The sequence below is a fragment of the Phyllobates terribilis genome, unplaced genomic scaffold, assembly GCF_046119375.1.
Source record: "Phyllobates terribilis strain yellow unplaced genomic scaffold, ASM4611937v1 Scaffold_9__5_contigs__length_417890890, whole genome shotgun sequence".
NCBI lineage: Eukaryota > Metazoa > Chordata > Amphibia > Anura > Dendrobatidae > Phyllobates > Phyllobates terribilis.
This window is the reverse complement of record NW_027362769.1, coordinates 392,482,134-392,508,622: the sequence shown is the minus strand read 5'-3', so window position 1 is coordinate 392,508,622 and position 26,489 is coordinate 392,482,134. Positions and strand designations below refer to the sequence as shown.

Genomic DNA, 26,489 nt, shown 5'->3' with positions numbered 1-26,489 from the left:
GCACAAAGACAACGTGTTGCAGTCCAGGGTCTTTTACTCACAGTTCGCATACTCCAAGCCACTTCTGCAGGGAATGACTGCCCGAGCCGTGCTGCGTCCACCAGGTGAGGAGCTCGGTCAACCCCCAGGCAGTTCAGGAGTATGGCACAGGACCCCCTTTCTATCCTTCCTCTGGCTCGTGCCCCACCAGTGACCAAGCTTATGTCCAGCTGCCGCGGATCTATGCGGGTAAACGTGGGCCCCGTTTCCCGCTATCCTATATGGTGCCTTCCTAGCAAGGTTTAGCAGGGGGTCGCACCAAGTGATGATCACGACCTCCGGTTCTTGGCTGAGGATTATTTACCTCCACCAACTTGTGATCCGGTACCCTTTTCTTGCCTGACCCGTCACCCGATTTCACGTTGGTTCTTAGGGTCCCTTCTGCCTTCTTGTTCCTGAGCCCTTCTGTTTCTCTGTCACTCCTTCTCCTTTCCTGTTCCTTCTTCTCCTCCTTCCCTCGGCCTCTTCTCCAGGCCTTCTTCTCCTTCTCCTCCCAGGCTCCGGCCTTCATCCTAGGCCTGCCTTTGAGCAGAGCTCCTACAGAGCCTCCGCTCCCTGTCTTCTCCTCTCTCTCACTGTCTGTCTGAACTGAACCCTAATCTAAGATGGTGCCCACCTTTTATACCTCCCCTCTAGTGTGAGCTCAGGTGACCAGCAACCAATGAGCTCCTTCCTATGCTCCAGAAACCGTCCCCTCCTGCTCCTACATCACTGGGTTCTCTCCCCCCTCCCCACTCCAGCCAGGGACATGGTCTGTCGTGCCTGCATTACTGTCTAATGGGAGCACCGTTGAGCTGTCCCCCGGAAATGGGGTGTGTGTGCTGCAAACTGAGCCCTGGTCCACACTCCATCCTTACCCGGGAGTGGAATACCACACCTCTGGCAGAGGTGCAATACCCCTGTAGCGGCCGAACCCTCGGGGCGCTACATATATATATATATATATATATATATATATATATATATATATATATATATATAAAATATTATTTTTTGTCACCATTTTCTGAGACCTGTAATGTTTTCATTTTTCGGGATCTGGGGCTGGTGACGGATTATTTTTTGCGCCCTGAGGTGACGTTTTTATTAATACCATTTTGGGGTCGATATGAAGTTTTGATCGAAATTTATTGCAAAGTTAAGGGGTGGCAAAAACAATGTAATTCCGTCGTTTTGATATTTTTTCTCGTTACACCATTTACCGATCGGATTATTTACTACATATTTTGATAGACCGGACTTTTACGAATGTAGCGATACCAAATATGTGTATTTTTTTTTTTTTTAATGTTTTAATGCTATTATCAGTGCAGCTTATGCTGGAGACTCTGTGGGGACCCTGGGCAATTGCCCTGTTTGTTATCCCTTAACGCCGGCTGTGGGTGTAACGCCCTCGTGTCATCCAGCGTGAGCCTCAAGCTCGGGTCAATTTAAAGCCCTGTAGGATTCTATTGCTTCTTATTCCAACCTGAGAGGCGGAGCCATGGGAAGAGGCGGAGCCATGGGAAGAGGCGGAGCTAGCCAGTGCTGTGCATGTTGATGGAGCCTGGGTGACTCTGTGACAATATGACGGCTCCACAGCTGAAAAATGGCTGCAGGATCTACTACTTTCTGAATCTGGCTACTTAGTGAAAAGCAAAAACACAAATGGCTGATATCAGAGAAAAATAGCTGAAAGTGAAAAAGTGGTAGTCTTCATAGTCCTGAGCTTCCTCCTTGGATGACCCCGGGCCTAAAATCTCATTAACCCAAACTATATAAGCATTTATGTGCAGAATCTGTATACGAAGCCCCCCGTCCACAGAAACTCATAGAGATTTATCTAAACTACTTTTTATGGAGGGTTTGTTACAATGTACAAGTGAAGGATCAGTGACTCCAGCTTTGCTGCATTGCCTCCTGGAGGCTGAGGATGTCTGAAAGTCACCTCCTTTACGTTTATAGAGTTGAAGCTAATGTTCTAGCCCCTCACCATGCTTTACACTGCAGCTTTGCTTGTTTAATAATCAACTAGATCCTTCTTAGAGATTTGCTGATTGATTTCCCCTTAGTTTATAGAAGCTGGAGGGTGAGAGGTGATTGTGGGTCATTTTTCCACCATCCTACAATATAACAATATGTCAGTGCCGCCACATGGCTCCTCTCACAGCTCCGTGCGGAAGCTCAGCCCGCTCCCCTCCATCTTCTTCTTGTATTCCTCATCAAATACAATATTCTGTGACACCGAGAAATGATTCTTCCAGTCGCCAACTTTACCTGAAATTGAAAACAACGAGGGGTTAATAACTAGCAGTTAAAGGCATATGTACTGAAGATCTGGCTCATGAACCAGGCTGCTCAGGATGAACACACCTCCCATCTACAATACTCCTTCCTCCCACAATCTCACCTTTCCTCATGAAGGGCGAGATGGACTGGTCAAATATAAAGGACGGCAGGACACTGAAGTTGGCCATCGGGTTTTCCTTCATGGCTGCGAAGGTTGTGTGACGCAGAACGGTCTCCAGCACCTCCGCACTCAGCTCTCTGCCCAGAAATTCTGCTATTTTTGTGATTTCTCGTTTTGGGTCCTGATGACAGAATTTATAGGTAAGTACAAGATGCTGAGAGTCCAGGTACGTGATGTGGAAATCACTGTCCTCACCTCAATGAGGTCCTCGTAGAAGACGTAGAGAATCTGGTGCTGGTCTTTTACCTTCCACCATCCGATGACGTGGTCGAACCAACTGCCCCAAGGAACTGAAAGTAGGGAATAGTGAGGAGCACGAAGAGGAGGAACATGGAGAAAACATAAGGAGGAGCATGGTGAAGAGGAACATGAAGAGGAGAGGACACAAGGAGGAATATGAAGAGGGGAGTAAAAATGATGAGCATGAATAAGAGAAAAAACATGGAGGAGCATGGAGAGGATGAAGAGGAGAGGAAACAAGGGAGGAGCATGGCGAAAAGGAACAGGGAGAATAGAGAAAACAAGGAGGAGCACCGTGAGGAGGAACATGAAGAGGAGAGGACACAAGAAGGAATATGAAAAGGGGAGTAAAAAGGATGAGCATGAATAAGAGAAAAAACATGGAGGAGCACGGAGAGGATGAAGAGGAGAAGAAACAAGGAAGGAGCATGGCGAAAAGGAACATGGAGAAAAGAGAAAACAAGGAGGAGCACCGTGAGGAAGAACATGAAAAGGAGAGGACACAAGAAGGAATATGAAGAGGGGAGTAAAAGGATGAGCAAGAATGAGAGAAAAAACATGGAGGAGCATGGAGAGGATGAAGAGGAGAGGAAATAAGGGAGGAGCATGGCGAATAGGAACATGGAGAAAAGAGAAAACAAGAAGGAGCACTGTGAGGAGGAACATGAAGAGGAGAGAAAGCAAGGAGGAATATGAAGAGGATTAAAAAGGAGGAGGAGCATGGAGAGGAGGCATATGGAGAAAAAAATAAAAAGGAGAAGCATGAAGAGGAGAAGAAACAAGGAGGAACAAAACTAGGAGGAAAGGCAGAAGAGAAGGACAGGGTGAGGAGAGAAAGGAGGAACATGGCAAAGAAGGACATGGAGAGGACACAAGGAATATAGTGAGGAAACAAGGGAGAGTAAGGTGAGAAGGGAAATGGAGATGAGCAGAAACAAGAAGGAATACAGCAAGGAGTTGCAGATGAGAGGAACATGGTGAGGAGCAGCATGGCTAGGAAAGGCATAGGAGAAACCTGGTGGGAGTACAGTGAAGACCATGCTGAGTAGAGTCAGAGAAAGAACATAGGAGTGAAACCTTGATGAAAATGGAGAGAAAAAGGAAACAAGGAGAAACAGAGAAAAGAGGCTGAGAAACATGGTGAAAAGGGACATGGCAAGGAAACTAGAAGATAGATGACGAGGAGAAACACGGAAGAACATGGTGAGGAGGAGCAAGGAGAGGAAACAAGGAGGAATACTATGGAAAAATAATGAAAAACATGGTGAGGAAGTGATGACCAACATTGTAAAGAAATGAGGAGGAACGCTGTGAGGAAGCCCTCAGTGTTGAGCCTCTTGAACGCACCATTTCCAGATGAGAATGTTGAGTATTCATTCCAGGTCCCAGATCTGATAAACCTTTACTCAACCTCTGTAAGTGGAACTAGGAGACCATGCTGTCTTTGGCGTTCCGGGCAACGTAGACTACCTGAATGGAAAATCATAAAAGTAGTGTCATGAACAAGCCACTGCTGCTGCCAAAAATCTGTGACGGGTATCACTCGCACGTGCCTCGGATGCTACTGTGAAGGGGGACTCCACTTCCCGCTCAAAATAGGCTTACAATGAGCTGACAGATACTTAGAGATTGGATCTGTGAGATCTTCTGGTGGAGGAGATCAGTGTAGGAAATATGGAGAGATCGGCAATACTCGGTGCTTCTCCTGGGGGCTGACACTGATATTCAGTAGATGAGATGTTATAAAGGGTCTCACCGGACCCCTCACCGCTCCCTCTTCTGAAGTAAGAAGGGAACGGCTGATTGGATGAGATTAAACCTCAGTTTTGTCCCTCTTTTCTGCTCTGGGTCATATTTTTCCCCCCAGCAACCTCCTGGAGGAACAGTATGGCCGTCATGTTACCGAACATCCTTCCAGGATTCTATACAGACCACCCATGAGTATGATATACCGATAATTCAGGGAGATATTGCTCTCTGGTAGGTTGTCAAAACATTGTCGATTTTACCTACAGATGCGAATATGTTATGTCTATAGATGGTGTCAAACTCGGATTTTATAGATATGGCATGGAAAATATTGTACTTCCATTGCCATGTGAGGCCTCTGATATAAAGTCGTACCGTCTGCCTTAGGGCAGATATCTTCACCTTTCCTTGATTAGCACCACTTTGGTAAAGAGGATGTACGCAGTCAGAGTTTGCCCGTCTGACAACTGTCAGCTACTTGTTAATCACTCTATATACACACTCCATGTCTGCTCTCCATCAGATAACCTGCTTTAATTACCTGCTCACAGCAGAGGATGCAGGCAGTGATCAGAGGCCCCCAGCTTTTGATCTATAAAACCAGGGTCGGTCTGGGCTGGCGGGATACCGGGAAATTTCCCGGTGGGCCCCGCCCCTGCTGCAGAGTAGAGGGGGGAGAAGAGAACAAAAAAAAATCCTGCGGTTTTAAGGGGCACGGGCCCTTTAAAAGCGCAGGCACAGTGTATGCAGGGACGCGCGCACGCAGCGTTCATTACCTGAACCGTCGCGGCGAACGTCCCAGTGAAGCAGCTGAAGCTGCGTGTCTCCCTTCGCCGGCCGGCGTATGACGTCATCGTCATGCGCCTGCTGTGAAGGAGGCGCGCAACTCAGGAGAAGGAGGACACCGCACGGGATCGCAGGAAGGTAAGAGGTGTGTGTGTGTGTGTGTAATGGTCTGGACACACAAGGCGGGGGCCCAGCTGGACAGACCCACAAGGGGGGGGCCCAGCTGGACAGACACACAAGGGGGGGCCCAGCTGGACAGACACACAAGGGGGGGCCAAGTTGGACAGACACACAAGGGGGGGGCCCAGCTGGACAGACACACAAGGGGGGGCCCAGCTGGACAGACACACAAGGTGGGGCCCAGCTGGACAGACACACAAGGGGGGGCCCAGCTGGACAGACACACAAGGGGGGGGCCCAGCTGGACAGACACACAAGGGGGGGCCAAGTTGGACAGACACACAAGGGGGGGCCCAGCTGGACAGACACACAAGGGGGGGGCCCAGCTGGACAGACACACAAGGGGGGGCCCAGCTGGACAGACACACAAGGTGGGGCCCAGCTGGACAGACACACAAGGGGGGGCCCAGCTGGACAGACACACAAGGGGGGGGCCCAGCTGGACAGACACACAAGGGGGGGCCCAGCTGGACAGACACACAAGGGGGGGCCCAGCTGGACAGACACACAAGGGGGGGCCCAGCTGGACAGACACACAAGGGGGGGTCAAGCTGGACAGACACACAAGGGGGGGGCCCAGCTGGACAGACACACAAGGGGGGGGCCCAGCTGGACAGACACACAAGGGGGGGCCCAGCTGGACAGACACACAAGGGGGGGCCCAGCTGGACAGACACACAAGGGGGGCCCAGCTGGACGGACACACAAGGGGGGCCCAGCTGGATGGACACACGAGGGGGGGCCCAGCTGGATGGACACACGAGGGGGGGCCCAGCTGGACGGACACACGAGGGGGGGCCCAGCTGGACGGACACACGAGGGGGGCCCAGCTGGACGGACACACAAGGGGGGCCCAGCTGGATGGACACACGAGGGGGGGCCCAGCTGGACGGACACACGAGGGGGGGCCCAGCTGGACGGACACACGAGGGGGGGCCCAGCTGGACGGACACACGAGGGGGGGCCCAGCTGGACGGACACACGAGGGGGGGCCCAGCTGGACGGACACACGAGGGGGGGCCCAGTTGGACGGACACACGAGGGGGGGCCCAGCTGGACACACGAGGGGGGGCCCAGCTGGACACACGAGGGGGGGCCAAGCTGGACACACGAGGGGGGGCCAAGCTGGACACACGAGGGGGGGCCCAGCTGGACACACGAGGGGGGCCAAGCTGGACACACGAGGGGGGGCCAAGCTGGACACACGAGGGGGGGCCAAGCTGGACACACGAGGGGGGGCCAAGCTGGACACACGAGGAGGGAACCCTGGCTGGACACGCAAGGGGGGGGGCCCTGGCTGGACACGCAAGGGGGGAGCCTTGGCTGGACACGCAAGGGGGGAGCCCTGGCTGGACACACAAGGGAGGGGAGCCCTGGCTGGACACGCAAGGGAGGGGAGCCCTGGCTGGACACGCAAGGGAGGGGAGCCCTGGCTGGACACACAAGGGGGAGCCCTGGCAGGACACACAAGGGGGAACCAAGGTGGACCCAGGCAAAGGGGGGTGGGCAGGATGGGTATATGGGGGGCAGGCTGGACACATGGAGGCCAGGATGGATATATGGGGGGGGCAGGATGAATATATGGGGGGGGCAGGATGGATATATGGGGGGGCAAGATGGATATATGGAGGCCAGGATGGATATATGGGGGGGGGCAAGCTGGACTTATGGAGGCCAGGATGGATATATGGGGGGGGGGGCAGGCTGAACACATGGAGGCCAGGATGGATATATGGGGGGGGCTAGGATGAATATGTGGGGGGGGCGGGCTCGATACACATGGGCTAGCATAAATATATGGAGGGGCACGCTGGATATATGGGGGGTGTCAGGATGGATATATGCAGGGGGTAAGGGCAGTATGGATATATGAGGGGAGAGGCTGGACACATGGAGGCCAGGATGAATATGTAGAGGGCAGGCTGGACACATGGAGGATATATGGGGGGGACATATGGGGGCGCAGGCTGGAAACATGGAGGCAAGGATGGATATGTGGGGGGGCAGACTGGCACATGGGGGGGCTAGGATGGGTATATGGGAGGGGGCAGGCTCGATACACATGTGCTAGGATAAATATATGGAGGGGTCACACTAGACAAATGGTGGCCAGAAGGGACATATGGGGGTGCCTGGCTGGACAAGGGACTTAATTACTGTTTGGGAGCCAGATTGAGGAACATACTTTATTAGTTTATGGTGACCAGTGGGGAACATTATTACTTTAGATTCCAATTATTATTACATTATTACTTCTGTAATATAATTTACTTTTTAGGAAATTGTTTTCCATGGGATGGGACAAAAGAGGGGTCCTGTTACTGTGCAGGACGGCACTATGTTGCTTTTTTTCTTCAACTGGTGTAGTGTAGCGGTCGGGGGGGCAAAGTGGGAATATTCTCTAGAAGAGATCAGTTATTGATAACTGTGTGTTATTTTCTGCAGAGATGATTCCTGGCTGGAAGAAGTGATGGCCGTCTGTGCCAGATGAAGAAGAAAAGCGAAGATGAAGGACTTCACCTAGAGACATCACTGGTGAGTCAGTGTATTACATGTACACTTACACTACACACGTGGTCAAAATTGTTGGTACCCCTCGTTTAATGAAAGAAAAACCCACAATGGTCACAGAAATAACTTCAATCTGATAAATTACAAATTTTTGAAAATGAAGAGATGAAGGTCAGACATTGATTTTCTGCTTCCACAGAATTTAAAAAAAAATTAACCTCATGAAATCGTCCTGGACAGAAATGATGGTTCTTCTTCTTCTTATCTTAATATTTTGTTGAACCTTTTGAGGCAATCACTGCAATCAAACCATTCCTGTAACTGTCAATGAGACTTCTGCGCCTCTCGACAGCTATTTTGGCCGACTCCTCATGAGCAAACTGCTCCAGTTGTCTCGTGGTTGAAGGTTGCCTTTTCCAGAATGTTTCAGCTCTTTCCAAAGATGCTCCATAGGATTTAGGTCAGGGCTCATAGAAGCCACTTCAGAATAGTCCAATGTTTTCCTCGTAGCCATTCTTGGGTGTTTTTAGCTGTGTGTTTTGGGTCATTATCCTGTTGCAAGACCCATGACCTGCGACTGAGACCAAGCTTTCTGACACTGGACAGCACATTTCTCTCTAGAATCCCTTGATAGTCTTGAGATTTCATTGTACCCTGCACAGATTCAAGACACCCTGTGCCAGGTGCAGCAAAGCAGCCCCAGAACATAACAGAGCCTCCACCATGTTTCACAGTAGGGACAGTGTTCTTTTCTTGATATGCTTCATTTTTCCATCTGTGAACATAGAGCTGATGTGCCTTGCCAAAAACTTCAATTTTTGTCTCATCTGTCCATAGTACATTCTCCCAGAAGCTTTGTGGCTTGTCAACATGTAGTTTGGCAAATTCCAGTCTGGCTTTTTTACTATTTTTTTTTTTTCAACAATGGTGTTCTCCTTGGTCGTCTTACATGAAGTTCACTTTGGATCAAACAACGGTGGATAGTACGATCTGACACTGATGTTCCTTGAGCTTGAAGTTCACCTTTAATCTCTTTAGAAGTTATTCTGGGCTCTTTTGTTACCATTCATATTATCCGTCTCTTTGATTTGTCATCAATTTTCCTCCTGCACCCACGTCCAGGGAGGTTGGCTACAGTCCCATAGATCTTAAATTTCTGAATAATATGTGCACCTGTAGTCACAGGAACATCAAGCTGCTTGGAGATGGTCTTATAACCTTTACCTTTTAACATGCTTTTCTATAATTTTCTTTCTAATCTCCTGAGACAGCTCTTTCCTTTGCTTCTTCTGGTCCATGTTGAGTGTGGTACACACCATGTCACCAAACAGCACAGTGAGTATCTGTAGCCCTATATACAGGCACAGTGAGTATCTGTAGCCCTATATACAGTACAGTGAGTATCTGTAGCCCTATATACAGGCACAGTGAGTATCTGTAGCCCTATATACAGGCACAGTGAGTATCTGTAGCCCTATATACAGCACAGTGAGTATCTGTAGCCCTATATACAGCACAGTGAGTATCTGTAGCTCTATATACAGGCACAGTGAGTATCTGTAGCCCTATATACAGCACAGTGAGTATCTGTAGCCCTATATACAGCACAGTGAGTATCTGTAGCTCTATATACAGCACAGTGAGTATCTGTAGCTCTATATACAGCACAGTGAGTATCTGTAGCTCTATATACAGGCCCACTGACTGATTACAAGATTGTAGACACCTGTGATGCTAATTAGTGGACACAACTTTATTTAACATGTCCCTTTTGTCACATTATTTTCAGGGGTACCATCATTTCTGTCCAGGCCGATTTCATGAGTTTAATTTTTTTTTTTAATTCAGTGGAAGCAGAAAAGCAATGTCTGACTTTCATTTGTTCATTTTCATAGATTTTTAATTTATTATTACTTTTGTCAGATTCAAGTTATTTCTGTGACCATTGTGGGTTTTTCTTTCATTAAACGAGGGGTACCAACAATTCTGACCACGTGTGTATATAGTATATACAGAACTCCTGTGTATGTCACTGGTGATCACTATATTATGTATACACTATATACAGAGCTTCTGTGTATAATGTCACTTGTGACCACTGTATTACCTGTGCACTATATACAGAGCTCCAGTGTATAATGTCACTGGTGATCACTGTATTACCTGTACACTGACACTATATACAGAGCTCCTGTGTATAATGTCACTGGTGATCCCTGTATTACCTGTACACTATACACTATATACAGAGCTCCTGTGTATAATGTCACTGGTGACCACTGTATTACCTGTACACTATATACAGAGCTCCTGTGTATAATGTCACTGGTGACCACTGTATTATCTGTACACTATATACAGAGCTCCTGTGTATAATGTCACTGGTGACCACTGTATTACCTGTGCAATATATACAGAGCTCCTGTGTATAATGTCACTGGTGACCACTGTATTACCTGTACACTATATACAGAGCTCCTGTGTATAATGTCACTGGTGACCACTGTATTATCTGTACACTATATACAGAGCTCCTGTGTATAATGTCACTGGTGACCACTGTATTACCTGTGCACTATACACTATGTACAGAGCTCCTGTGTATAATGTCACTGGTGACCACTGTATTACCTGTACACTATATACAGAGCTCCTGTGTATAATGTCACTGGTGACCACTGTAATACCTGTACACTAAATACAGAGCTCCAGTGTATAATGTCACTGGTGATCACTGTATTACCTGTACACTGACACTCTATACAGAGCTCCTGTGTATAATGTCACTGGTGAACCCTGTATTACCTGTACACTGACACTATATACTGAGCTCCAGTGTATAATGTCACTGGTGGTCACTGTATTACCTGTACACTGTACACTATATACAGAGCTCCTGTGTATAATGTCACTGGTGATCCCTGTATTACCTGTACACTGACACTATATACAGAGCTCCTGTGTATAATGTCACTGGTGATCCCTGTATTACCTGTACACTGACACTATATACAGAGCTCCTGTGTATAATGTCACTGGTGGTAATAACAGTGTTGTTAGTATTGTGGTTTGTATTCATGATCAGTATTGTAGTATTTGGTCACTTTGGGGTGGTAATATGTGGTCTGGTCATGGTGTGGCCGTATTTGTTCCTTGTATGTAGTATTATTCGGTCACTATGTGGTGGTAATATGTGATCTAGTCATGGTGTGGCGATATTTGTCTCTTTTGTATGTGGTATTATTGGTGTTGATATAGTGGACTGTGTTGTGTATGGCAGTCATTTTGTTCTTGCTGATATTAACTAGGAAAAGATTTTTTTCCATTAGGCCACAGCCCCACCATCAGTATTCGGTCAGTATTTTTTCTCAGGAGTAGCTGCCAAAACCAGCAGTGGGTGATAAATGCAGAATTGGTGACTTGTTTCTATTACACCTTTTCTCTGATTGTTCCTCATCTGGTTTTGGCTCCCACTCCTGAGAAAAAATACTGACCGAATACTGACCAAATACTGATAGTGGGGCCGCAGCCTTAGAGATTAAATACTTGGACCAGAGCGGCAGAGATGCACTTACAGGGGTTCTCTGGTGAAAACAAGTAATCACCTCTCCACAGGATCAGTGATGATATTGATTGGTGGGGGTCTGACTGCTTGCACACACCGGCAGAATGTGGAGCTTTTCTCCCCATTAGACTGGAGCGGCATGTGAGATGCGACCACTGATCCATTCATTCTCTCAGTGGCTGTGAGCGCTGCTCTTTTTTGCAAGTCGCCGCCAGTCAATGCTCCACTATAACAGGGAGAGCGGATATCAGATATTTGCATATGGCTGTAGGTGGGCCCCTAGAGTCAGTTCTCCCTGTGGGCCCCAGACACCCCAGTCCGACCCTGTATAAAACTATATCTATATTTATGACAGAGACAATGACAATACAGTCGATGTTGTCAGCTCGTTCCCAAGAGACTTAAACTACAGCATATAAACCTTCAGATTCAAAATGTGACGCACAATTATGTCCTACATGGTGGAGACCGTGACATCTTCCTCTGACTAGATAGTCACAGGAAATAATGTTATAAGATCCACGGGTGATGATCCAGGTGCCAGGGAATGACATGAACGCAGCTCCCCGACTCAGATCTATATGGTAGGAATACCCCTTTAAGTCCGCAGTCTATTATATTTTAAAGCAGAGAAGTGAGAATCGACAGAGTTTCCCTTTAGATCTCAAACTCTTCCTCATTTCTTCACACCTTGGCGTTCTTCTTCCAGAAAGATGGCGGTATGAGATGTATCGGTAAGTGAGTTTTTAGGAGGCGTGGTGACGCCATGACGTTAGCGGCTTCCACACCTAAAATGTCAGAAGGTGTGGAAGCCGCTAACGCCAAAGAAGGGCTTTGGATGTAGCTCTATGAATGGCACCTTGACAAAGCACGGGGCCCGCATGCTCTTCTCCACATCCCCATTCAGCATTATCAGGTCCACAATCTCCTGCATCCACGTAGTTCCTGCAACAACAGGGACAAAGTGTTTACACATAGATAGAGAAGTGGAAGAGCTTCTTTTGTCGCCAGGAAATATATTTTTCCCTTCAGGAAAATGATATACCTGCACCCAGATGCCAAGGCACCAGTGGAAAAATTATGAATATTGGGGGTTATATAGATCCGATATTTATGGGACATACCTTTTCAGCTTCAGGACTAATTGGGGAAGAACATGCATATTTTCTCATAACTGTAACACCTGCCTAATAGCCCCAAATCAATAGTGACCAGATCACTGACACCAGCCATGTCATGTTTACTATCTATGGAAAGGTAAAATCCTGATAAAAAAATATGGCAGCGATCTCGAACTTCTATGATTGTCAAGAGTGAAGCTCTCTCATAAGTTGGGAATTTCAACATCCCACGTGAGTTCAACAAGGGGGGGGGGTGTGGGTGTAACTTAGGTGCTGATAAAAGTTCAAGGCGCATTATGATCTGTGTTTCTGTTGAGAGATACACCTCGGTGTATGCAAAATTCCCGTTCACTGGATGTTTCCAATCGAATTGTTCTCCTTCACTAAGCTGACTCATCTCTATGAGCGGCGTAGTAAGTTTCTTTCGTTATTCCTTTTTATTTTATGTAACTGTATATGCTGTGTTGTTTTGTTCTCTTTGTAAAATCTTTTCTATGTTATTTATAAACACTGCCTATCGTTCTGGATTAAATATAAAATGTAATAGTTCTGTTCCTTTTGTTCTGTAAACCGTGACAGAAAGCCATACGCTAACTACAAGGCCCCCTGTCAGCCTGTAAAAACGACTGGTGGTGGCAGAGAATAGTTCTTGGGCTATTGTGGAGTTAGCAAAGACTGTATCGGGGTATATACACATTCCATGCATTGAAATCGGAGGTGTATATACCATACGCTCACTGTTAGTTTCCCAATAACCGGTCTAGTAGTGGAAACAGGGTGCGGCCTCCTCCATTAATCGTCAATCGCTTATTGTCCGGACGATAGGCGGCAGCAGAGAGCTGTTTGTGACAAAAGATAACAGCGGGTGGATCTGCGTGTCCTCCCAGGCTGTGATTCCTTGACATCCCCTTTAAATCTTAAAGTGACATGCAACTATAATTGCCAGATTTTTAGTCTTTTTTGACTTTCTTGAATATGCAATCTCTGCTCTATCTCCGGCGCCTTCTGGAATGGCACAAATGAGATAATATGCAATATACCGTTCCTTTAAATATCTGACTGGCCCCTGGCATGCTGCGACTCGGCGCAGCTGGCATTTTGTAATAAGGGTGATAAGAACGTATTATGGCAAAGAAGATGAGATAATGATCATATTATTTCAGGTGATCGCGTTCTGTTTCCTATGAACCTACAATTAAGATATTATCCATCTCACATTCTTGGGACACCATAGTAAAATAACAATAAAAAAAAAAGAGGGGGGCACATACTTATCTCTGAATTACATGATTGTTCCAGATTAAGTTTCAATGACCTGACAGAGGAAGATGATTCTTCCTTATCGGCCCTTTAATTCCCCTCCCCCACCTCCCTATCATTGCTTCATTCCTGGCTCTGAAGTTTATGTTTCATAATGATTCAGCAAAAGAGAATGGAAGAAAACTGAGACGACCTCTGACCTCTGTTAGTTAAACTCTCCGGCAGAGCAGGGAAACACAATCTCCCTGCACTGCCACGGGGGCACTATGGGGCCAGCACCGGGCCCCCTACTCGTGTCACCCCAAGTTCAACTGTATGGGCATCCTGGATGCCGACACATCGCAACAATGTAAGAGGGAGCGTCAGCTGATGTCTCCTCTCCCATCATTCCCCCTCCGCGTCTGATGTCTCAGCACAGCGGGTACAATGGAGTCACTGCATGGCACCAGCTCTGCTGGCATGTGCGGGCGCTCAGAGCGCTCACTGCAGAGACCGGAGCACAGGGGAACGAGGAGGAGAGGGGAGTATCCTTTATTATTTATGGGGGTGCATTATACTATATGGAGGACTATGGGGAGTGCATTATACTGTATGGAGGACTATGGGGAGAGCATTATACTGTATTGAGGACTATGGGGAGAGCATTATACTGTATGGAAGACTATGGGGAGTGTATTATACTGTATGGAGGACTATGGGGAGTGTATTATACTGTATGGAGGACTATGGGGAGAGCATTATACTGTATGGAGGACTATGGGGAGAGCATTATACTGTATGGAGGACTATGGGGAGAGCATTATACTGTATGGAAGACTATGGGGAGTGCTTTATACTGTATGGAGGACCATGGGGAGTGCATTATACTACATGGAGGACTATGGGGAGTGCATTATACTGTATGGAGGACTATGGGGAGAGCATTATACTGTATGGAGGACTATGGGGAGAGCATTATACTACATGGAGGACTATGGGGAGTGCATTATACTGTATGGAGGACTATGGGGAGTGTATTATACTATATGGAGGACTATGGGGAGTGCATTATACTGTATGGAGGACTATGGGGAGAGCATTATACTGTATTGAGGACTATGGGGAGAGCATTATACTGTATGGAAGACTATGGGGAGTGCATTATACTGTATGGAGGACTATGGGGAGTGTATTATACTGTATGGAGGACTATGGGGAGAGCATTATACTGTATGGAGGACTATGGGGAGAGCATTATACTGTATGGAGGACTATGGGGAGAGCATTATACTGTATGGAAGACTATGGGGAGTGCTTTATACTGTATGGAGGACCATGGGGAGTGCATTATACTACATGGAGGACTATGGGGAGTGCATTATACTGTATGGAGGACTATGGGGAGAGCATTATACTGTATGGAGGACTATGGGGAGAGCATTATACTACATGGAGGACTATGGGGAGTGCATTATACTGTATGGAGGACTATGGGGAGTGTATTATACTATATGGAGGACTATGGGGAGTGCATTATACTGTATGGAGGACTATGGGGAGAGCATTATACTGTATTGAGGACTATGGGGAGAGCATTATACTGTATGGAAGACTATGGGGAGTGCATTATACTGTATGGAGGACTATGGGGAGTGTATTATACTGTATGGAGGACTATGGGGAGAGCATTATACTGTATGGAGGACTATGGGGAGAGCATTATACTGTATGGAGGACTATGGGGAGAGCATTATACTGTATGGAAGACTATGGGGAGTGTATTATACTGTATGGAGGACTATGGGGAGAGCATTATACTGTATGGAGGACTATGGGGAGTGCTTTATACTGTATGGAAGACTATGGGGAGAGCATTATACTGTATGGAGGACTATGGGGAGAGCATTATACTGTATGGAAGACTATGGGGAGTGCTTTATACTGTATGGAGGACCATGGGGAGTGCATTATACTACATGGAGGACTATGGGGAGTGCATTATACTGTATGGAGGACTATGGGGAGAGCATTATACTGTATGGAGGACTATGGGGAGAGCATTATACTGCATGGAGGACTATGGGGAGTGTATTATACTATATGGAGGACTATGGGGAGTGCATTATACCGTATGGAGGACTATGGGGAGAGCATTATACTGTATTGAGGACTATGGGGAGAGCATTATACTGTATGGAAGACTATGGGGAGTGCATTATACTGTATGGAGGAATATGGGGAGTGTATTATACTGTATGGAGGACTATGGGGAGAGCATTATACTGTATGGAGGACTATGGGGAGAGCATTATACTGTATGGAGGACTATGGGGAGAGCATTATACTGTATGGAAGACTATGGGGAGTGCTTTATACTGTATGGAAGACTATGGGGAGAGCATTATACTGTATGGAGGACTATGGGGAGAGCATTATACTGTATGGAAGACTATGGGGAGTGCTTTATACTGTATGGAGGACCATGGGGAGTGCATTATACTACATGGAGGACTATGGGGAGTGCATTATACTGTATGGAGGACTATGGGGAGAGCATTATACTGTATGGAGGACTATGGGGAGAGCATTATACTGCATGGAGGACTATGGGGAGTGTATTATACTATATGGAGGACTATGGGGAGAGCATTATACTGTATGGAGGACTATGGGGAGAGCATTATACTGTATGGAGGACTATGGGGAGAGCATTATACTGTATGGAAGACTATGGGGAGTGCTTTATACTGTATGGAGGACTATGGGGAGAGCATTATACTATATGGAGGACTATCGGGAGTGCATTATACTGTATGGAGGACTATGGGGAGAGCATTATACTGTATGGAGGACTATGGGGAGTGCATTATACTGTATGGAGGACTATGGGGAGAGCATTATACTGTATGGAGGACTATGGGGAGAGCATTATACTGTATGGAAGACTATGGGGAGTGTTTTATACTGTATGGAGGACTATGGGGAGAGCATTATACTGTATGGAGGACTATCGGGATTGCATTATACTATATGGAGGACTATGGGGAGAGAATTATACTATATGGAGGACTATGGGGAGTGCATTATACTATATGGAGGACTATGGGAAGAGCATTATACTATATGGAGGAATATGGGGAGTGCATTCTACTATATAGAGGACTATGGGGAGTGCATTCTACTATATAGAGGACTATGGGGAGTGCATTATACTATATGGAGGACTAAGGGGAGAGCATTATACTATATGGAGGACTATGGGGAGAGCATTATACTATATAGAGGACTATGGGGAGTGCATTATACTATATGGAGGACTATGGGGAGAGCATTATACTATATGGAGGACTATGGGGAGAGCATTATACTATATGTAGGACTATGGGGAGTGCATTATATTATATGGAGAACTATGGGGAGTGCATTATACTATATGGAGGACTATGGGGAGTGCATTATACTGTATGGAGGACTATGGGGAGTGCATTATACTGTATGGAGGACTATGGGGAGTGCATTATACTGTATGGAGGACTATGGGGAGAGCATTATACTGTATGGAGGACTATGGGTAGAGCTTTATACTGTATGGAGGACTATGGGGAGAGCATTGTACTATATGGAGGACTATGGGCAGTGCATTGTACTATATGGAGGACTATGGGGAGTGCATTGTACTATATGGAGGACTATGGAGAGTGTATTATACTATATGGAGGACTATGGGGAGTGTATTATAATATATAGGGGCCTATGGGAAGTGTATTATACTATATGAAGGACTATGGGGAGTGTATTATACTATATGTAGGACTATGGGGAGTGCATTATACTATATGGAGAACTATGGGGAGTGCATTATACTATATGGAGGACTATGAGGAGTGCATTATTCTGTATGGAGGACTATAGGAAGTGCATTATACTGTATGGAGGACTATGGGGAGTGCATTATACTATATGGAGGACTATGGGGAGTGCATTATACTATATGGAGGAATATGGGGAGTGCATTCTACTATATAGAGGACTAAGGGGAGTGCATTATATTATATGGAGGACTATGGGGAGTGCATTATACTACAGTCATATGAAAAAGTTTGGGCACCCCTATTAATCTTAAGCTTAATGTTTTATAAAAATTGGTGTTTTTGCAACTGCTATTTCAGTTTGATATATGTACTAACTGTTGGATACAGTAATGTTTCTGCCTTGAAATGAGGTTTATTGTACTAACAGAAAATGTGCAATCTGCATTCAAACAAAATTTGACAGGTGCATAAGTATGGGCACCTCACCAGAAAAGTGACATTAATATTTAGTAGATCCTCCTTTTGCAAAAATAACAGCCTCTAGTCGCTTCCTGTAGCTTTTAATGAGTTCCTGGATCCTGGATGAAGGTATTTTTGACCATTCCTCTTTACAAAACAATTCCAGTTCAGTTAAGTTTAATGGTCGCCGAGCATGGACAGCCCTCTTCAAATGATCCCACAGATGGTCAATGATATTCAGGTCTGGGGACTGGGATGGCCTTTCCAGAACATTGTAATTGTTCCTCTGCATGAATGCCTGAGTAGATTTGGAGCGGTGTTTTGGATCATTGTCTTGCTGAAAGATCCATCCCCTGCGTAACTTCAACTTTATCACTGATTCTTGAACATTATTGTCAAGAATCTGCTGATACTGAGTGGAATCCATGCGTCCCTCAACTTTAACAAGATTCTCAGTGCTGGCATTGGCCACACAGCCCCAAAGCATGATGGAACCTCCACCAAATTTTACTGTGGGTAGCAAGTGTTTTTTTTGGAATGCTGTGTTTTTTTGCCACCATGCATAACGCCTTTTTGTATGACCAAACAACTCAATCTTGGTTTCATCAGTCCACAGGACCTTCTTCCAAAAAGAAATTGGCTTCTCCAAATGTGCTTTTGCATATCTCAGCCGACTCTGTTTGTGGCGTGCTTGCAGAAACGGCTTCTTTCGCATCACTCTCCCATACAGCTTCTCCTTGTGCAAAGTGCGTTGTATAGTTGACCGATGCACAGTGACACCATCTGCAGCAAGTTGATGCTGCAGCTCTCTGGAGGTGGTCTGAGGATTGTCCTTGACTGATCTCACCATTCTTCTACTCTGCCTTTCTGATGTTTTTCTTGGCCTGCCACTTCTGGCCTTAACAAGAACTGTCCCTGTGTTCTTCCATTTCCTTACTATGTTCCTCACAGTGGAAACTGACAGGTTAAATCTCTGAGACAGCTTTTTGTATCCTTCCCCTGAACAACTATGTTGAATAATCTTTGTTTTCAGATCATTTGACAGTTGTTTTGAGGCGCCCATGATGCCACTCTTCAGAGGCGATTCAAACAGGAGAACAACTTGCAAGTGGCCACTTTAAGTAGCTTTTCTCATGATTGCATACACCTGGCTATGAAGTTCAAAGCTCAATGAGATTACAAAACCAAAAAAAAGTGCTTTAGTAAGTCAGTAAAAAGTAGGTAGGAGTATTTAAAACAAGAAAATGATAAGGGTGCCCATACTTATGCACCTGTCAAATTTTGTTTGAATGCAGATTGGCCATTTTCTGTTAGTACAATAAACCTCTTTTCAAGGCAGAAACATTACTGTGTCCAACAGTTATTACATATATCAAACTGAAATAGCAGTTGCAAAAACACCAATTTTTATAAAACATTAAGCTTAAGATTAATAGGGGTGCCCAAACTTTTTCATATGACTTTATATGGAGGACTATGGGGAGTGCATTATACTATATGGAGGACTATGGGGAGTGTATTATACTGTATGGAGGACTATGGGAAGTGTATTATACTATATGGATGACTATATGGAGTGTATTATACTATATGGAGGACTATGGGGGGGTGTATTACACTATATGGAGGACTATGGGAAGTGTATTATACTATATGGAGGACTATATGGAGTGTATTATACTATATGGAGGACTATGGGGGGTGTATTACACTATATGGGGGATTATGGGGAGTGTATTATACTGTATGGAGGACTATGGGAAGTGTATTATACTATATGGATGACTATATGGAGTACTATGGGGGGGTGCATTACACTATATGGAGGACTATGGGGAGTGTATTATACTGTATGGAGGACTATGGGAAGTGTATTATACTATATGGATGACTATATGGAGTGTATTACACTATATAGAGGACTATGGGGAGTGTATTATACTATGTGGAGGACTATGGGGAGTGAATTATACTGTATGGAGGACTATGGGGAGTGAATTATACTATATGGAGGACTATGGGGAGTGTATTACGCTATATGGAGGACTATGGGGAGAGCATTATACTATATGGAGGACTATGGGGAGTGTATTATACTGTATGGAGGACTATGGGAAGTGTATTATACTATATGGAGTGTATTACACTATATAGAGGACCATGGGGAGTGCATTATACTGTATGGAGGACTATGGGGAGTGAATTATACTGTATGGAGGACTATGGGGAGTGAATTATACTATATGGAGGACTATGGGGAGTGCATTATACTATATGGAGGACTATGGGGAGTACATTATACTATATGGAGGACTATGGGGAGTACATTATACTATATGGAGGACTATGGGGAGTGTATTATACTGTACGGAGGACTATGGGGAGAGCATTATACTATATGGAGGACTATGGGGAGTGTATTATACTGTATGGAGGACTATGGGAAGTGTATTATACTATATGGATGACTATATGGAGTGTATTATACTATATAGAGGACTATGGGGAGTGCATTATACTGTATGGAGGACTATGGGGAGTGAATTATACAGTATGGAGGACTATGGGGAGTGAATTATACTATATGGAGGACTATGGGGAGTGCATTATACTATATGGAGGACTATGGGGAGTACATTATACTATATGGAGGACTATGGGGAGTGCATTATACTATATGGAGGACTATGGAGGGGTGTATTACACTATATGGAGGACTATGGGGAGTGTATTATACTATGTGGAGGACTATGGGGAGTTGATTATACTATATGGAGGCTATTTAGAGAGCCATCATACAGTGTGGGAACTAATGTGGGGTCTTTGTACAGCATACAGTGTTGGGGCCATCAAACAGTTTGGGGGCTACTAAGGAGTCATTATACTGTCTGGAGGGTAAAGTCGAGTCTTTGTACAGTGTGGGGGCCATCAGTTTGGGTCAGTATAGTGTGTGAGGGGTATTATTATACTCTGTAGAGGGGAGCTGCACATGGGGGGGGAGACTTGGGACATTATTAAATGTTAAGTGGGCATTTAATGTTCTCGGAGAACTCAGGTTATTTTGACTGTCAAAGGGGCACAATGTGGGCTTTGTTTTCTAGGGCATTTCTGTAGTCTAGAGGTTTGTTTTACCATCTAGAGGGCACAGCAGGTGCAGTAATAGGGTCACATAGGGCAGCAGCAGATCAGTATTGGGGTATGAGCAGGATGAGGAGTTTGTGCGGGTTGGGGATAGATGAGGACGGGGCCTGAAATGTAAGGAGTCAGATGTGTCTTTGTTGTAATCTCTGCAGATGAGTCCTTGATGGAGAAGTTTTCATGCCGGTCTGGGCCAGATGACGGGAAAAGTGGTCGACTCCATCAGAAAGATCGTCATCTGTAAGTCACCATCTATAACTGTGCTGTAATTACTTGTATGGTCTGCAGTACTGGTATCTACCACTAGATGGTCACCATATGGCGGTAGTATCAGTGCTGCTCTTTGTATAGAGATTATTCTCAGTAGCAGCGCGGTCATCTGCTGAGGTTCTCCTACATCCACTATCTGGGTGCAGCACTATAGCTGTAATCAGGGTTACCTGGATAGGGGCCACTCAGAAGTTTCGCCCACCCTGAACCAAGGGATCTAATCAGAGGCATAACCAGAGTCAAATCGTCCAGATGGAGCCCCCCACCACCCTGCATGTTGGTCAGATGTATGGGCCCCTCCCCCGTTCTGACGTTGTTCCTTAATGCATAAGAAAACCCAAACGATTTTATTCATCTTCCCTCCACTCCTACGACGTGCGGCGCCCTCTTCTGTAGCCGGCAGATGACTTCTGCGTGCAAGTGACGGGCAGCGAATAACGTCACTGTCATGTGTCTCCAGTCACATGTATTGTGGGGCAAGGACCCGGCAGGTCTCTATACATGTCAGCTCATTGTAGGTCCTAGGATGCACATCCAGCTAAAGTAGGCGCTGGGATCGTCAGACCCCCTTCCCGCATGGTGCAGGGAGGGTAAGACCATGATCGTTACACCCCTGGAGCCAAGAGATCTAATCCTTTAATTGGTAATAATTTTTCAATAGCCAATATCACCACTAGGGGGAGCTCCCTGTATACAGAGATACATGATAAGATCCTATCTGCAGCCACCACTAGGGGGAGCTCCCTGTATACAGAGATACATGATAAGATCCTGTCTGCAGCCACCACTAGGGGGAGTTCCCTGTATAGAGAGATACATGAAAAGATCCTGTCTGCAGCCACCACTAGGGGGAGTTCCCTGTATACAGAGATACATGATAAGATTCTGTCTGCAGCCACCACTAGGGGGAGCTCCCTGTATACAGAGATACATGATAAGATTCTCTCTGCAGCCACCACTAGGGGGAGCTCCCTGTATACAGAGATACATGATAAGATTCTGTCTGCAGCCACCACTAGGGGGAGCTCCCTGTATACAGAGATACATGATAAGATTCTGTCTGCAGCCACCACTAGGGGGAGCTCCCTGTATACAGAGATACATGATAAGATCCTGTCTGCAGCCATCACTAGGGGGAGCTCCCTGTATACAGAGATACATGATAAGATTCTGTCTGCAGCCACCACTAGGGGGAGCTCCCTGTATACAGAGATACATGGTAAGATTCTGTCTGCAGCCACCACTAGGGGGAGCTCCCTGTATACAGAGATACATGATAAGATCCTGTCTGCAGCCATCACTAGGGGGATCTCCCTGTATATAGAGACACATGATAAGATTCTGTCTGCAGTCACCACTAGGGGGAGCTCCCTGTATACAGAGATACATGATAACATCCTGTCTGCAGCCACCACTAGGGGGAGCTCCCTGTATACAGAGATACATGATAAGATTCTGTCTGCAGTCACCACTAGGGGGAGCTCCCTGTATGCAGAGATACATGATAATATTCTGTCTGCACTCACCACTAGGGGGAGCTCCCTGTATACATAGATACATGATAAGATTCTGTCTGCAGCCACCACTAGGGGGAGCTCCCTGTATACAGAGATATATGATAAGATTCTGTCTGCAGCCACCACTAGGGGGAACTCCCTGTATACAGAGATACATGATAAGATCCTGTCTGCAGTCACCACTAGGGGGAGCTCCCTGTATACAGAGATACATGATAAGATCCTGGCTGCAGCCTCCACTAGGGGGAGCTCCCTGTATACATAGATACATGATAAGATTCTGTCTGCAGCATCCACTAGGGGGAGCTCCCTGTATACATAAATACATGATAAGATCCTGTCTGCAGCCACCACTAGGGGGAGCTCCCTGTATACAGAGATACATGATAAGATTCTGTCTGCAGCCACCACTAGGGGGAGCTCCCTGTATACAGAGATACATGATAAGATTCTGTCTGCAGCTACCACTAGGGGGAGCTCCCTGTATACAGAGATACATGATAAGATCCTGTCTGCAGTCACCACTAGGGGGAGCTCCCTGTATACAGAGATACATGATAAGATCCTGTCTGCAGCCACCACTAGGGGGAGCTCCCTGTATACAGAGATACACGATAAGATCCTGTCTGCAGCCACCACTAGGGGGAGCTCCCTGTATACAGAGATACATGATAAGATCCTGTCTGCAGCCTCCACTAGGGGGAGCTCCCTGTATACAGAGATACATGATAAGATTCTGTCTGCAGCCACCACTAGGGGGAGCTCCCTGTATACAGAGATACATGATAAGATCCTGTCTGCAGCCTCCACTAGGGGGAGCTCCCTGTATACAGAGATACATGATAAGATCCTGTCTACAGCCTCCACTAGGGGGAGCTCCCTGTATACAGAGATACATGATAAGATTCTGTCTGCAGCCACCACTAGGGGGAGCTCCCTGTATACAGAGATACATGATAAGATCCTGTCTGCAGCCTCCACTAGGGGGAGCTCCCTGTATACAGAGATACATGATAAGATTCTGTCTGCAGCCACCACTAGGGGGAGCTCCCTGTATACAGAGATACATGATAAGATCCTGTCTGCAGCCTCCACTAGGGGGAGCTCCCTGTATACAGAGATACATGATAAGATTCTGTCTGCAGCCACCACTTGGGGGAGCTCCCTGTATACAGAGATACATTCTAAGATTCTGTCTGCAGCCACCACTAGGGGGAGCTCTCTGTATACAGAGATACATGATAAGATCCTGTCTGCAGCCACCACTAGGGGGAGCTCCCTGTATACAGAGATACATGATAAGATCCTGTCTGCAGCCACCACTAGGGGGAGCTCCCTGTATACAGAGACACATGATAAGATCCTGTCTGTAGCCACCACTAGGGGGAGCTCCCTGTATACAGAGATACATGATAAGATCCTGTCTGTAGCCACCACTAGGGGGAGCTCCTGTATACAGAGACACATGATAAGATCCTGTCTGTAGCCACCACTAGGGGGAGCTCCCCATATACAGAGATACTTGATAAGATTCTGTCAGCAGTCACCACTAGGGGGAGCTCCCTGTATACAGAGATACATGATAAGATCCTGTCTGCAGCCACCACTAGGGGGAGCTCCCTGTATACAGAGATACATGATAAGATTCTGTCTGCAGCCACCACTAGGGGGAGCTCCCTGTATACAGAGATACATTCTAAGATTCTGTCTGCAGCCACCACTAGGGGGAGCTCTCTGTATACAGAGATACATGATAAGATCCTGTCTGCAGCCACCACTAGGGGGAGCTCCCTGTATACAGAGATACATGATAAGATCCTGTCTGCAGCCACCACTAGGGGGAGCTCCCTGTATACAGAGACACATGATAAGATCCTGTCTGTAGCCACCACTAGGGGGAGCTCCCTGTATACAGAGATACATGATAAGATCCTGTCTGTAGCCACCACTAGGGGGAGCTCCTGTATACAGAGACACATGATAAGATCCTGTCTGTAGCCACCACTAGGGGGAGCTCCCCATATACAGAGATACTTGATAAGATTCTGTCAGCAGTCACCACTAGGGGGAGCTCCCTGTATACAGAGATACATGATAAGATCCTGTCTGCAGCCACCACTAGGCGGAGCTCCCTGTATACAGAGATACATGATAAGATCCTGTCTGCAGCCACCACTAGGGGTAGCTCCCTATATACAGAGATACATGATAAGATTCTGTCTGCAGCCACCACTAGGGGGAGCTCCCTGTATACAGAGATACATGATAAGATTCTGTCTGCAGCCTCCACTAGGGGGAGCTCCCTGTATACAGAGATACATGATAAGATTCTGTCTGCAGCCACCACTAGGGGGAGCTTCCTGTATACAGAGATACATGATAAGATTCTGTCTTCAGCCACCACTAGGGGGAGCTCCCTGTATATAGAGATACATGATCTCCCCTCCCCCATTCGATCACTTACCTGCTTTAGGAAACGTAGCGATCAGGATATCGTCCTCTCGGGCCTGAAAGTTATAGATTTGGTCCCAGGTGTCGCAGGTGGATTTGGGGAGCGGGATGCCTTCGATCTCCCCTATTTTTACGGTCATGTTCTTCATGTCTTCGGCTAGCTTCTCTATTAACTCTGGATCCATTCTGGAATCACACAAACTCATTTTAGTTATCAGACATTTTTGGGGTGATGTCACTTTAAATAAGTTTGTAACGAAAAGTTTCTTAAAGGGCCAGCGCCCACATTTCCTTCCAGTCCTGACTCAGCGGTGTCTGATCTCCCCCCTCCTCTTGGTGTGAGCACTTCCCAGGATCTCCTCTCACCTGCCGCTCGTCTCCTCTCCGGCTGTCGCTGCTTTTCCTGCTTCTTCGTTTCCTGTTTCCTTTTTCCAGTTATTTCCTGTTTTGGAATCACTCGTTCCCCTTCTTATTGGCCCCCACTGTTGTAGCTCCGCCCCTAGTCCCACCCCCTATATAAGAGCTCAGTGTTCCCCCCCTCTCCAATAGGAGATCCAGGGATCCTGCTGATCTCTTCTCTCTGATGCTGCAGATCATTAACCCTTTGGTGACCGTCCTATAAAGTTTACTCCCGTGGTTGCGATTTGCCCTTACGGTGGTCTCTGGGATGAATCGTTCGCTGTCACCTCAAATCCCCATGTCGAAGCCCGGTATCTCTGTGAAGGAGCTCGCTAATGTCTCTATACTCTAGTTACATCCAAAGCTGCATCCAAACCTCTCTGGCTTCCTTGTAGTGCAGCTGCTGTGGAAGGTGAAGGGTTAACCTTGAGCGGTTGTACCCTGCCCCGGGGTGGACTATATACATTACGGGACTATATATGGGTATATACCGCGGGTCCAGCGGGAGCGTCGCTATCATCGAGGCACATTGTACCGCTGCTATCAGTCATGTGGCGGGATCTG

The 26,489-nt window shown here is 46.5% G+C and overlaps 1 pseudogene; it reads right to left on the bottom strand.

Annotated features, from left to right (window-relative positions):
* LOC141162533 (sulfotransferase 1C1-like) lies at positions 1-26,489 on the bottom strand (annotated as a pseudogene).